The sequence below is a fragment of the Lichenostomus cassidix genome, chromosome 14, assembly GCF_008360975.1.
Source record: "Lichenostomus cassidix isolate B80296 chromosome 14, HeHo_3.0, whole genome shotgun sequence".
NCBI classification, from domain to species: domain Eukaryota; kingdom Metazoa; phylum Chordata; class Aves; order Passeriformes; family Meliphagidae; genus Lichenostomus; species Lichenostomus cassidix.
In genome coordinates, this window is record NC_139495.1 from 8,350,266 (window position 1) to 8,362,975 (window position 12,710).

A 12,710-nucleotide genomic window follows, 5' to 3' on the forward strand; every position below is an offset into this window, starting at 1 on the left:
ATGTGCCTCAGCTTTTAAAGAATAACCTATATAGACTCTATACTGTCCCTGCCATTGTCAGAATACTAAATCCAGCATCAGATCCACAGTGGGTGAAGTTAATAAACTGAAAGGTGTTAAATCCAAAGGGGTAATGAAATTGCAGGGGATAGGAGGAACACCCTTTCTGCTGAAAAGTTCTAGGGGTTGAAAATGTTTGTTAACTTAAAAGAGAATTAAGATTCAGACCAAAAAACTGTTTGGCACAGCAGAGGTCAGTGAAACAGGCTGGCTGACTCTGCAGCTGGGCACTGTAAGGAAAGGTTGGGATTGAAACAGCCGATAGAACATCTCACCCAGCACTCTCAGGGAATAATCTTCATCATCTCTAGTATAAAGGTCAAATCAAGGCAGGTTTAGGAAAAAAAATTCCCTTTAAAAGGTCCAAGACATAACTAATTCATGTCTGTGCAACCTGAAAGAAGATTACAAAAATGGTCCCTGTGATTTTTTTTGTTCGTTTTTTTCAATTTATAAATGTAGGAAAAAGGTTGTTCTGGACAGATTACCATTTTTAGTGATATGTTCTATTTTAATTATGAAGAATTTCAGATCATATGCTTAAAGTGACACTATTAAAATTAATGCTAGAGAAACAAATATTGATTAAATGGTGAGGTAGGACAAGTTAAGATGGCACTAAGTACCAATAGGGATGGGTTAGCAGTTTGTAGGAACTGGGAACATTAACTGAGAATTCCCAGAGCAATCCAATTCCACCCATTCAAGAATTCTATTAATGTATATTTATACTCCATGTACAATAACCATAACTACTGCTGAAATATTTAGATTTGATGTAGTTTGTACTATTTCCTCTGCTGTGGTACTCTTGACCCTTAGATAATAAATAACATTCATTTTTTAGGTTTGTCAAGGCATGTCTCTAGAAGGCTCTGTGGATAACATCCAGATGACCCTTCCTTACATCTTCCTTGAATAAGAAGGATGCCATATTCTTCATGCCATATTCTTCTGGCAGATATTTGCCTCTAAATAAATTCAGACTATTCCATGTAGAGGGATTTTGTTTTACAAGATCTTTCTCAAAATCAGAAGTATTAGAGCTTGTAAAAATAAGGTCTCTAAGACTGGGTAAACCCAGATTTTTCAACAAATCCTCAATTCCAAACCATGATCACTTTCTCTGATTGGGAGTTTTCTACAGATGAACTACATCGTCTTCTCAATTTGCTCTTCACAGTTACTTAAAAAATGGATGTTTCACTGCCAGAATTTGTACTTTACAATTGATTACCCATGTTGTGGTTGTCCTATGGGAGAACATCCCATGACAGAGCCATGAGGCTTACAAAGTTTCAAGACCTATGTATGAGCACCTTCAAAGCAGAAGCAAAAATACATTTATATTGGCACATGTCATTGTAGCTGTTTTAATTAGAACCATGGATTTATCTATATAAATAAGCACAGGGCAGCTTTACTTTCAAAAGAAATCAGGGACTTGAAGAACTCTTTTTCCCCCTCTTCATCCCATTGTGGACCTGTAAGTGTTGATTATTTTAATAATAACAAAAATGAAGAAAGAACAAACCCCAAAGAAGATTTAAGTGATCTGTAATGTGCAATGAAGTGTAAATCTGTGAGAGTGAAAGAAGGGCCTGGATGAACCCTTCAGGCTGGAGGAAGCTGATATTTCTGTGTCACAGTCACAGCACTTGTGTTGGGCTGAGAGCCTCCCCAGAGCCTGCCCAGGGAAGGTGCCTGGATGTCAAGCAGCTTTGTCTCCAGCCCAAGCAATCCAGTTTCTGCACCAGGATTTTGCACACAATAAGGAGCTTCCCTGGGAGCAGAAAGTCACAGGTGGGGCAGAGAGAAAAGAGGTCTCATGGAGAAGTGTGCTGGAGGGACAAACAATGTGCTGGTGGGATTGGGATTAGAAGATTCAGAGGCTGGGGTGAGTTTGGTGAAATGGCCACATTTCTTTGTACATTTAATCAGAATTATTCTGTTTAGAACTCAGCTGAAAAATCTAATGTTAGCGTAATGCCAGAACAGAATAAACTCTTCAGTCCCAGTACATAGTTATGTTTTCCTGCTTTTTCAAAATTGTGGAATAAATACCTGTCCTGATTTACGTGTAATGCAGTGTATTAAATTTTTAATGTTTCTTCTGTGCTCAGTACAGCTCTTTCATCCCCACTATCATTATGTTAATGATGTAGTGAAATAACACTACATTGATTTTAAAACCCTCATTTTCTGCCTTGTTAAAAACACCCAAACAGATGAAAAGCCTACCATCTGATTTTTGCCCCAAAAGCAGAGTAATGTTGGCCTGCCCTCCAGCAGCTGGACTATGAACAAAGGGGAAGTCACAAACCTGAGTATCTGTAACTCCCTCGAAATGGGAGTGGAGAGACAACACACAACCCACAAACAACAAAACATCTGAAGGAAGAAATACAATAAAAATTGGGTAAAATTATCCCTTGAGTAATGCTGGATGAACTCCAGACTAAAATCACTGAACAGTGAAGCTATTCCAATTTATGCCACAGTAACATCAAAATACTTCCTTCTTCTCTATAAACATCCTTTAATTCTTTCTGGAAAATGGAAGAGTACCACATGTGACAAGTGTTCCTAAGCAGCATGCTGAGCACCAAATGTAAACTATAATTCATAATTCATGCTCAATTAATCATAATGTATAAGGAATGGCTCTGTTAATGCTTCTGCTAACTACCTAACCTATTTTGAGAGACGCAGGCAGGATTTCAGCTCTTGTGACTTGCTGTTGTGAGTGACAGACTATGGATACCCTGGCAGCTGTCAAAGTCACCAGCCTTCCCTCAATGAAGAGAAAAGCAATTCTCAGTATTGCAGGAGGCTAAGAAAAGCTTTGAAAAGCAGAAATGAAAGTATGTGAGGGTGGAGAATGTTATCTTTTCTCATGTAAATCTCACTGAAAAGCAGCCTGTGTAATCCAAGCCTTTCATCAAACTAAGATTTGGAACAACCTTCATTTAGCAAATGATCAATTTCCAAGTGATATAACTGAAAGAAGAGAGGTTAGGTGTCTCTAGATATTGTTCTGGAGTTATTTTTACATGGCAGCCAGGGAGCAAATCCTGATTTAGGGGAAGAAGCTTTACCTTCATGCGCTACTATTTTTGTTAATCAGAAGGAGGAGTTAAAAACAGACTGGCTCTTTGCTCTGCTCAATTCAGATTCTGACAGAGGAAACTGATTGGAATCATTAAAGCCACACTCACAGCTGATGGACCTGGAATCATCCTCTCTGCCCTAGGATATATTTGTGGATATTAGAAACCTGGACTTCATGGTTCACTGTTTCTCAGCTGCATAAGCTAGCAAGAAGAGTGGTAACTTAATGAATCCTTGAAATCTTCTGGTCTCATTTGTGTTGGACACCCACCACAGGTACACAGAGACATTTTAGAATGCCCACAGCGTGTTCAGATAAGTGCTTATGTTAGAAAGCATATATAAAAATACCATGATGAGAGAGAGGAATTATATAAGAAACTCTCTGATGTGTTCTACCAATGACATTTGGCTTTTTCACCCTGCCACTTAAAACTTAGGGACAATATAGAACATATTTTTCAAAATTCTTGCAATATCATTGCAAGAATCTCCTGCAGCCCTCAGCATTTCAGGGCTTTCCAGCCAGGAGAAGCTCAGCTAATTGTATTCCAACCTGTCATCACTAGACTTTGGGGTGTTTTCTTTTTCCTCCCTCTCCACCTTCTCATTTTTAACAGCTATTTTCCATCTCAAACCAGTAAAACCTGCCATGGAAAGCTGAGCTCAGCATTAGAGCACCGCTCTTGGAAAATCTCTCGGAAAATTATTAAAACACGTAGCACTCCTCTCTTGAACACCAATTCCCGGTTGTTATGAACATCCGGAGGGTACGAACGGACAGAGTGCCGTGGGGGGAGTGCAGGGTGAGGGTGTGCTTATGGAGGGGCAGCCTGCTGATTAACCGAGACTAGCAAGGCCGGGCAAAGGGATGGGGAGGCGAGGGCGGTGTTAGGGTCACACGTGCGGGTGCTTGGGCTAGAGGGGCGGCCGTGCCCATCTGAGCTCACCTGAGCTCACCTGAACTCACCTGAGCTCCCCCGGGAACAGCCGCGCTCCGCCCCCGCTCGCCGCCAGGTGGCGCCGCAGCACCGGCTCAGGGGAACGGGACAGTGATGGGGACAGGGATGGGGAATCGGGACAGGGATGGGGACAGGGAGCGGGAATCGGGACAGGGAGCGGGAATCGGGACAGGGATGGGGACAGGGATCGGGAATCGGGACAGGGATGGGGACAGGGAGCGGGAATCGGGACAGGGATGGGGACAGGGAGCGGGAATCGGGACAGGGATGGGGACAGGGAGCGGGAATCGGGACAGGGATGGGGACAGGGAGCAGGAATCGGGACAGGATTGGGGACAAGGATGGGGACAGGGCTCGGGACACCGCCCAGGGCCAGCAGCTCGCCAGCCCGTCACGGAACGCGCCCTCAAGCCGCGGCAGCGCTGCAGCTTTGATTCAGAAATTATTTCTCCCGCAGCTGGGATCCTGCTGGGTGCCGTGGCCGCAGTGCCCAGCGCTGCCCAGGGACATGGGATCCTGGCGAGAGCACGGCTGCGGTGAGCGGAGCTGCACCCCGGGGTCACACATGGCCTCATCTACAGTCAAATTCCTCCTCTGTTCGACAATGAAAACACTCGCAACAGCCTGATCCTGAGAAAACACCCACGCATGAATAAGTTTACTCAAATTCGCAGTCCCACAGAATCCAATTAAACAACCCAAGAGCATAAAGTTGCTCATGTATTCATGGATACGGATAGCTGCGTCCAACATTTGCTTTGGTCTGGTGCCAGTTACAGTAACCATACCTTATCTCTATTTCATTTCTCAGCTCTACAATTAAAAGTTAAATTCAACCATCCTCCTCCCAGTGGGCCCTCAAGGATGAAACTTTTATAGGTCTTTAAATACATTATGTATCCACTACTTGTGTTTGTTGTCCAGGAAATCTCCAATGGATTCTATGGGGAAAGCACAAAACAATGTATTATGCATTCAGGATTTTGTGTCGATCTCAGTAATTGTTACAGTGTTCGGAATAAAAGGAACATAGCTCTTTGATAATTAATTACACTCTAATTGCATTCACCTGGGAAAAACAGATAGCACTAAGGTGCAAACAGGGGTCAATAATATTAGTATAGCTGATCACCAATCTTGCATATACAAGTAGCAATTAGTTAAGCAGAGTTGAACAGAGTCAGTGAAAATTGGCATGAGGAATTCTGAATGCAGAGATAAATTAAACACAGGGAAAGTAAGAGAAATGAAGCTACAACTTAATCTGAACTAGTGATCCCCATTTTCCTTTTTTCAGGCTGCATTTAAGGGATTGCCATCAGGGATGCTAGGCTGCATTTAAGGCTGCTCTGTAGCCTGGAAGTTGAGCTCACATCCATGTTGTCCTTTTCGTGTAACAGAAGGCACACGCTTGGTTCCAAAAGGGCCATAAGCAGGAGACATCAATGGATCCAGTTACTGGACCTGGCTTTGTGGGTGGCAGTTGTGCCTACACCACTCTCTCCATGCTGATATTCCCATACAAGTGCTACACAAGGCTCAACTACCAGATTTTTGTGTCCAGCAAGGTGACCAGACCATGCTGAGCATTAAACACATGCAAAGCTGTTTGATGGCATTGGCACTTAAGGAGAAGAGAATGGAGGCTGTGGCAGTTTGTTTTGGTACTTCTTTGATACATCAGACAGTGGAGAAAGCAAACTAGGTGTGACATGGACAAGGAGGGCACCTGTGCTGCTGGGAAGCCTCTGAGGTGTGTTGCAGGAGGTTCATAACACTGCACCCCCAGATACCAGGTGATGGGGGTGAGCAACCCCATGGAAATGGCTCTCCTCCTGAGGAATTCTGAAAGGCTGCTTCCTGCTCCGTGCAAACAGTAACGATGGAATATTTGCCGTGGGGTCTGAGGCAGGCTTATGGCTGCAGCAGCAGGTTAACCCCTGGGAGGAATGGGAGCACCGATGTCACCTCCACAGCTGAACTGTGCACAACCCACCTCTGCAAAGAGCTTCCCTCCACATTTTGGAGTCCAGCAGTGCCATATGAATGTGTGTAAGAGAGATGGAAAAGCAGGGCTGCTCGCTCTTGTATAATGACAAGCAGATGGTGCAGTGTAACTTGGCCCAGACATGGCTGGAGCTGGCTCTCTGCTCAGGGAAGGCACTTGGGCCATCCACAAGCAGAAGGAACTGCTGGTGAAACTTTATTACTCGAGGGTGGGGCCCTGGTCTTTCATCTCACAGAGGGGGAAAAAATAGATGGAAACAAGCCTTGATTGCCGCTGATTCATAGGATATTGCACCAAGCCACAAAGAGAGGTACATTTGGGGCTGCTAGTTTGAGAGGTCTTATTAGTCTTCAGTGTAGCAGAGCTTTGCCCCAGCCCTCAGCTCAGCAGCAATGCCACAACTGAATGGAGTCTTTCATGAGTTTGGTAGCACAGAGCTCACTTGCTCCTTGGCTTGTGCCTGCAGTATGAGGGAGTCACACATGAACCCCACCCAAACAGCATGAAAATCACTGCTGCTGATCCTGTGCATTCAAACATATTGATGAGCAGTCAAGAAACAACAGCTTAACACAACAAACGAGAGCTTGAGGTTTGTGACCCCTGAACTGAGTTTCCAGGCTGAAACACCTATGGCTGTATTCAGGTGATATCAATGCCAAATGGCCAAGCATTCCTTAGTTAAAACAACAGTCAGAGGCACTTGCACAGCACAGCACTTTCAGGACTGCTGGATTCAGAGGAGCTCAGCTCTGCCCTCAGCCTGAGCCAGACTGCCTTACAATCAGATATTCTCCTCAGGCATTGCCAGGGTAGGGGAGGACACAAATCATCAAAAAGGAGCCTTGCAGCATGCAGAGAGAGTGCCGTGCTCAGCTATTGAAGTGCAGGCTCTGCTCTTGCACATTTATGTTTCCGTTTAGTCCTTACAGAGTGATTCCTTCTCTCCTGGGACTGGCAGCTCGCTCAGCATTTTCACTCCTTTCCCTTGACTGATAGGCAGGAGGTGTAACTACTGCCCATCCTGCTACATGCACTTCACACATGGTCAAGTAGTTCTGTACCATTTTGTCATTATCATGCTAACTACTGCCCTTAGGACTGAAAAGCATTTGCCTCTCAGATGGAAGTGTGGAAACCAAACTTCTGGGCCAGAGTGAAGAACTATTATATATTCATTATTCGAAGTGCATTACTTTTAAAGTGAATTATGATGGAAAACACCGACTGTAAAAATACCTGTGATGAAGTTTCCAGGTCTCATAAGGACTTTGGGACTCCTGCATAGTTGTTGGATAAAAAATGAATGTGCAGGAAATCTCAGTGATTTCACCATTAGCACTGACACCCCTGCTCCCTTTGATTATCACCATTGATGAATAGACAATTTCTCTTTAGGCCCTTCCTGTGGTCCATGGAGTGAAGAGCAGGTTGCTCAGCACAAGGCTGGGCCAGGCCCTGGCTCTGCATATCTGAAATCCAAGAATGCCTTTGCTGGTGGGATCCATAACTGGAATTGATCATGGACCCAGCCCCAGCCACATACATCCCAGATCCTCAGGAGCATTATTCTCACACAATTGTTCTAACCTTGAGGATAACTTGAGCTCACTTATCAGCCATCTGCCTTACAATAAGTTGACATCCTTATGTATTCTCTCTGCCAAAAGGCAACTTTTAAAATGCTATTAAAAAAAACCTGTGTACAAATTAAACAGTCAACACATTTTACTGCTGCTCAGTAACTAAAATGCTTTTACTATGCTATGCAATCTATAACTGCTGAAATTACTTTCATGTGTGTTTATAAGTCTTCCTATATTTTCTCCTCATTACTCCAAATACATTTTAAAAGCTTGTTAAGATAGATTTGTTGGTGTTTTGTATCTAGCTGACTGTGCATGTTAAAGGCTTCAGCTGCGACTTTCCTAACTTGAAACACACTATTCTTCATGCTGCTTGTTAAAACACATATCATTCCAACCATGTACATTAATTGGCTTGTCTGGGGAAACAGAACTCAGTTTATGCAGTCTGTCATCCTGCTTTGTAGCTTAATTATAAAATAAAATTATTTTCCTTCCCCCCAGCCAGACTATTTGCTCTGCATTTTTCTTTTTTTTTTTTTCTTCCTCATGCTGCTGTTTAAATTCCAGGGCTGAGTAATTGATCTGCTGGGTCCCACTCCAGTGGCTGCTCCCAGGGCTGGTGGTTAACACAGCATTCCTTAAGGAATGCAGGCTCTGCCATGGTTCTAAACTGCACTTGTATCCACCTGGGGCTGAGAGACAATCATGTCTAAGCTAAAGTCTGCCATTTCTAACAGAGGCAAAGGACTAGAATCTTAACGCAGAGCTGTGATAATTTGGGATAGAAATCAAAATTATCAAACTTCACAACCCACATGTTATTGCAAGCTTTGCTTCTTATCCCACAAAACCTAATTTCACTTTTCAAAGGGCTCAATCTTGACCAGGACACACGTCTTCCAGCAAGCAGCCCCTCTATAAAAATATTCAGGTAAAAACACTTACTTTAAGAAAAGCACCAGGATCCTCAAAGTTCTCCCTTCTGACTGCACCAGCCCACTCCCTCCCACAATGGCAGGAAGGCCTTATGTGCCAAGAGTTATTGGCATCATCTGTAACTAGGCATTCTGCTAGCGATTTAGGAAATCTGTTAATGGGAAATTAATTGGAATCAGGATCAGCCAATTGCACAAATTTTCCCCTTGATTAACACACCCACTTGTCGACAGGATGAATTACAAGTCGTGCCATTCAGTGACGTAGCTGAGCCTCAGGGAACTCGTTGGGGCACTTGCAGTGTGGTGGCATTTAATGTACCCAGGGGCTGGTGATGCTGGGAGGCTTTGCAGAGCTGCAGGTGTCACAGCAGGAACTGAGCAGGGAGAGCAAAGCTCAGTCCCACACAGCCCCTGCCTGTGACCTGAGCTGGGGCTGGAGCTGATGGCTCTGCTCTGCAGAGAGTGACAGTTTGGTGACACAAACACGGGGTGATGGCTGTGCTGGGAGCTCCACACCTGCACCAGGACTGAGAAAGCACAAAATGGGGCAAGGTGAGCTCAGCCAAGCCCAGCTCAGCATGCAGTGCCTCCCTGCTGCTGGGAGGGCTCCAGGGCTGATTGCTGTGATCCCTCCTGATCCCTCCTGCCTGGCTGGGCAGCACTGGTGCCATCAGAGCCAGCCTCAAACAGCATGGCTGGCAGGCCTTGCTCTGCTTCCCCCTGCAAGCAGCCAGCTTACTGCTGAGGTATTGCTTCTGGGATCATGGCTGGGCTCAAATCTTCCTCCTTCCTACATTTGTAATTTAAGAAACCTCCTTGGTGAAGCCACTGAACTGAGATGAGTGCAAGGCAGATGTGGAGTCAAGCCAGGTCAGCAGATGCCCAGCAGAGCTGTGGGGCTGAGGGCACTCAGAGCCCAGGAGCCCTCAGCACCCTGAACTCTCTCCTCTGTCCCACTGTGTCCTGCAGCAGCCTCATCAGTGTACCAAAAACACCACAGCAAACACCAGCAGCTACATGGATATTCATTTCTTCAGCACCATGAGGATCACCAAATCATTTCTGAGTAAAACCCAGATGGGTTTGCCACAAGTATTTAGCTTTGGCCTAATGCTGCCCCAGCAGCACAGGAAGAGCATATCTTGCTATGATAGCTTGCAGTTGGCCATGGGACTCAAGGCAGGCTGTTTTCCTTGAGTTCAGCATTTTACAATTGCACATTAAGTACAGTGAATGCTAATGAGAGAGCCCTGGAGCTGCTCGGGTGGTCTGTGACATGGACTGACAGGTCCCCAAGGAGAGCATCAGACTCCCCTCTAACGTGACAAGCCTGGCTGTGTGATCCTCTGCTCTCCTGACAAGCTTCCCCTGCTGCCTTGGGAGGAAGGACAGCCTTTTATCTTTTATAGGGAAGGGGCAGTGGGCTGGGAGAGGCTGATGATCAGCTTTGCTTTCACATGGAGAAGGATGAGTTGCAAATCACCTGCTGTCAGGAGAAGGCTGAAGCCACAGCAGAAGGCTGGGCAGGGTGCTGGGCTGGAAACAAGATGTGTTAAAAGGGGAATGGAATGCTTCAAGGGTACTGAGTGTTTTGAGGCAGAAAACATTTTGCAGGAGACATGTCTGCATAAGTAACATCTTTATAAATGGGCATATATGGAGATGAGAAATTGCTCCTAGAGCTCGAAGACAATGAAGATTTACTGCTTTAAGTGAAAAGGGAAAAGGAGATGCCAGGCCATGCCCCTTCTTTGCAGGAAAAACATTACTATCTGAGGTTTTGATGAATAGCTGTAAGGAAGGCTGAGTAGGCTCTGCTCACTCTCAAAGACAAATTGAACCTGAGCTCACTTAGGGCACAGAATGATCATCCTGTGACTCTGTGAGAGAGCAGTGGGGTCACTTTGCCTGCCCCAGTGCTCCTGTGATGCCTGGGGTGTTCTGCTCCCCTGTGTGCCTTCCTGGCCCCACACAGGGCCCAGGGCTGTGCAGGATGGGAGCACTGGGAATCCCCATGGCCCAGGTTCATGGGACTGGGAACTGGCTTAGACACAGTCCAGGGAAACACTGAAATTCCTGAAGCACCAGCCAGAGCAGGACAGTATGGTGCAGTCCCAGTGACAGCAGCCAGAGGCAGCAGTGCGTGCCCAGGAGGGGAGAGCAGCCAACTCACACCAAATCCATCTCCTGAGCCCCACAGGCACATGGGCCCCTGGAACATCCTCCAGCAGTCACTCACTGCCTGTCCCAAATGCACACACAAATCAGCAGCTTTGCATCCAATTAGTACTCAAAGGCCTGAAGATCTTTTTGCATTTCGAAATTTCTAAGAAATTAATCTCCAAACCAGTTGCTTTCAGGCTAATGCCTCCTGAGGGTTTGCAGGGGGTTATTTGTATGGATTTTTTTTGCTGAATGCCAAGCTCCTGTTGATTTACCTGTGCATAAGAGGATGCAGCAAATACCAGGGATGACAGTTTTCCTTGCAGGAGCCCAGGGCTCCAACCCTGTCAGTAATGGCAGACACCACCCCCATCATCTCAGAATGCCCACAGTCTGTACAGAGAGCACTGTGGGTGCATTAGTGATCAAACCATGGCAGCTGTGACAGAATAAAAGTCTTTGAAGATTAAGCAGGGAAAAAAAAAGAGTCTTTGAAATAGATATTGAAAAGTTATGTTGTCCTTTCACTTATCTCACTCTAAAGCTTCCAGCAGTGGTCTTGCAGAACAGAACTGACCAGGGATTTCTTTATCATGCATTAAATGATTTTATTTCATCCTGGTGCAGGAAGTGACATGAAAACCATGCAGAAAATAGGAAAGTTTTAAGTCTGACAGGAAAAAAAAGGCAAATAGAATGATTTATGCTAAGCTCAGAAATAGTATCCCTTTTCACCCGCTGACCATCCCAAACCCTGTCTCTGTGTGGAGCCAAGAATTAAAAATACATCAAACTCCATTCAGTTTGCAGGTATCAGAGAGGTTTCAGCTGGAAAAGATTAACTCCTTCCTTCCTCTGGTGCCATTTACAGAAACCACACATGCACAGAGTCCCAACAGAAAATGGATCTCACGTTGCTGCAAGTTGCACAGCTCTTCTTCAGTCAATCAAGCTGTTAGCAATTTCTAGAGGAGTGGTAGGATTTTGTACACCTTAGAAACCTTTTGCGGGTTTTTTTTACTGAGATAGTTTTCTGTCAAATTTGGCCAGCCACCTGTGCAAGATCCAGTGCAAAATAGACAGCAGGAATGCAAAGCTGAGAGTGGGGCTGGGAGCATTTCTGACAGCAGCTGTCATTAAATAGGTGTAACACCAGACTACCCCTTATGGGGACTAAGGATGTTTGTTTATCTAATCTGAAAGTCAGAAACAATTCTGAGGAAGAGTGAAAATTGGAGATAAGTAGGAAAAGTCATTCAAAATAGCAGAGAGATCCTTTAATACACTCTGATTCCAGGTAACAAATCTGATTTTCTGTTAGCTCATATCAAGCAAAATCCATCTGCCTCACTGACATTGTTCTGAACTCATTTAGGATTTGTTCAAAATCCCCCAGCCCACCCAAAAACTCTGCTGGGTTTCATTGATTTTTAGACTTGGGTGAGATCAAACACACATACCCTTGCAAAATTCAAAAGGCAGATCACGTGCAAAGGAATTATCAGATACTCTGCCTCCCCATGGTGGGTGTAGGTGAGCTTTTACACAACTCTGTATTTAGCTATTTCCACCTTTGATGTTACCAGATCTTAGATGGCATTTCCCCTTTCCTTTAGACTTTCTTTAAGCAACAGTGGCATATTTTAACTAGAAGCAGAAATCTCTTGGATTCTGACAGCTGCTTTCCATTGTCAGCCAGAGAATAACAGGCTCTAACTTCTAATCTTGCATTGTTCATCTTTTAATCTAAAAACTGCCAAAACCATCTGTTAATGGAGGCAGAAACACTTGCATGCTAATTTGCTTCTGAATGATTTAAAAAGGATGTTACTGGCAGCCTGGAGAAATAACTATTTAAAACTCCTATCCAATTTAATAT

At 44.8% G+C, this 12,710-nt stretch overlaps 1 long non-coding RNA gene across 1 annotated transcript; it reads right to left on the minus strand.

The window, feature by feature from the left end:
* Positions 1–611: 611 nt before the first annotated feature.
* LOC146430798 (uncharacterized) lies at positions 612–10,024 on the minus strand. Its single transcript, XR_014855111.1, has 3 exons — positions 8,676–10,024; positions 4,922–5,074; positions 612–4,763 (listed from the first exon to the last, which is right to left on the minus strand). It is a non-coding gene; the product is annotated as an uncharacterized LOC146430798 (long non-coding RNA).
* Positions 10,025–12,710: the final 2,686 nt, after the last annotated feature.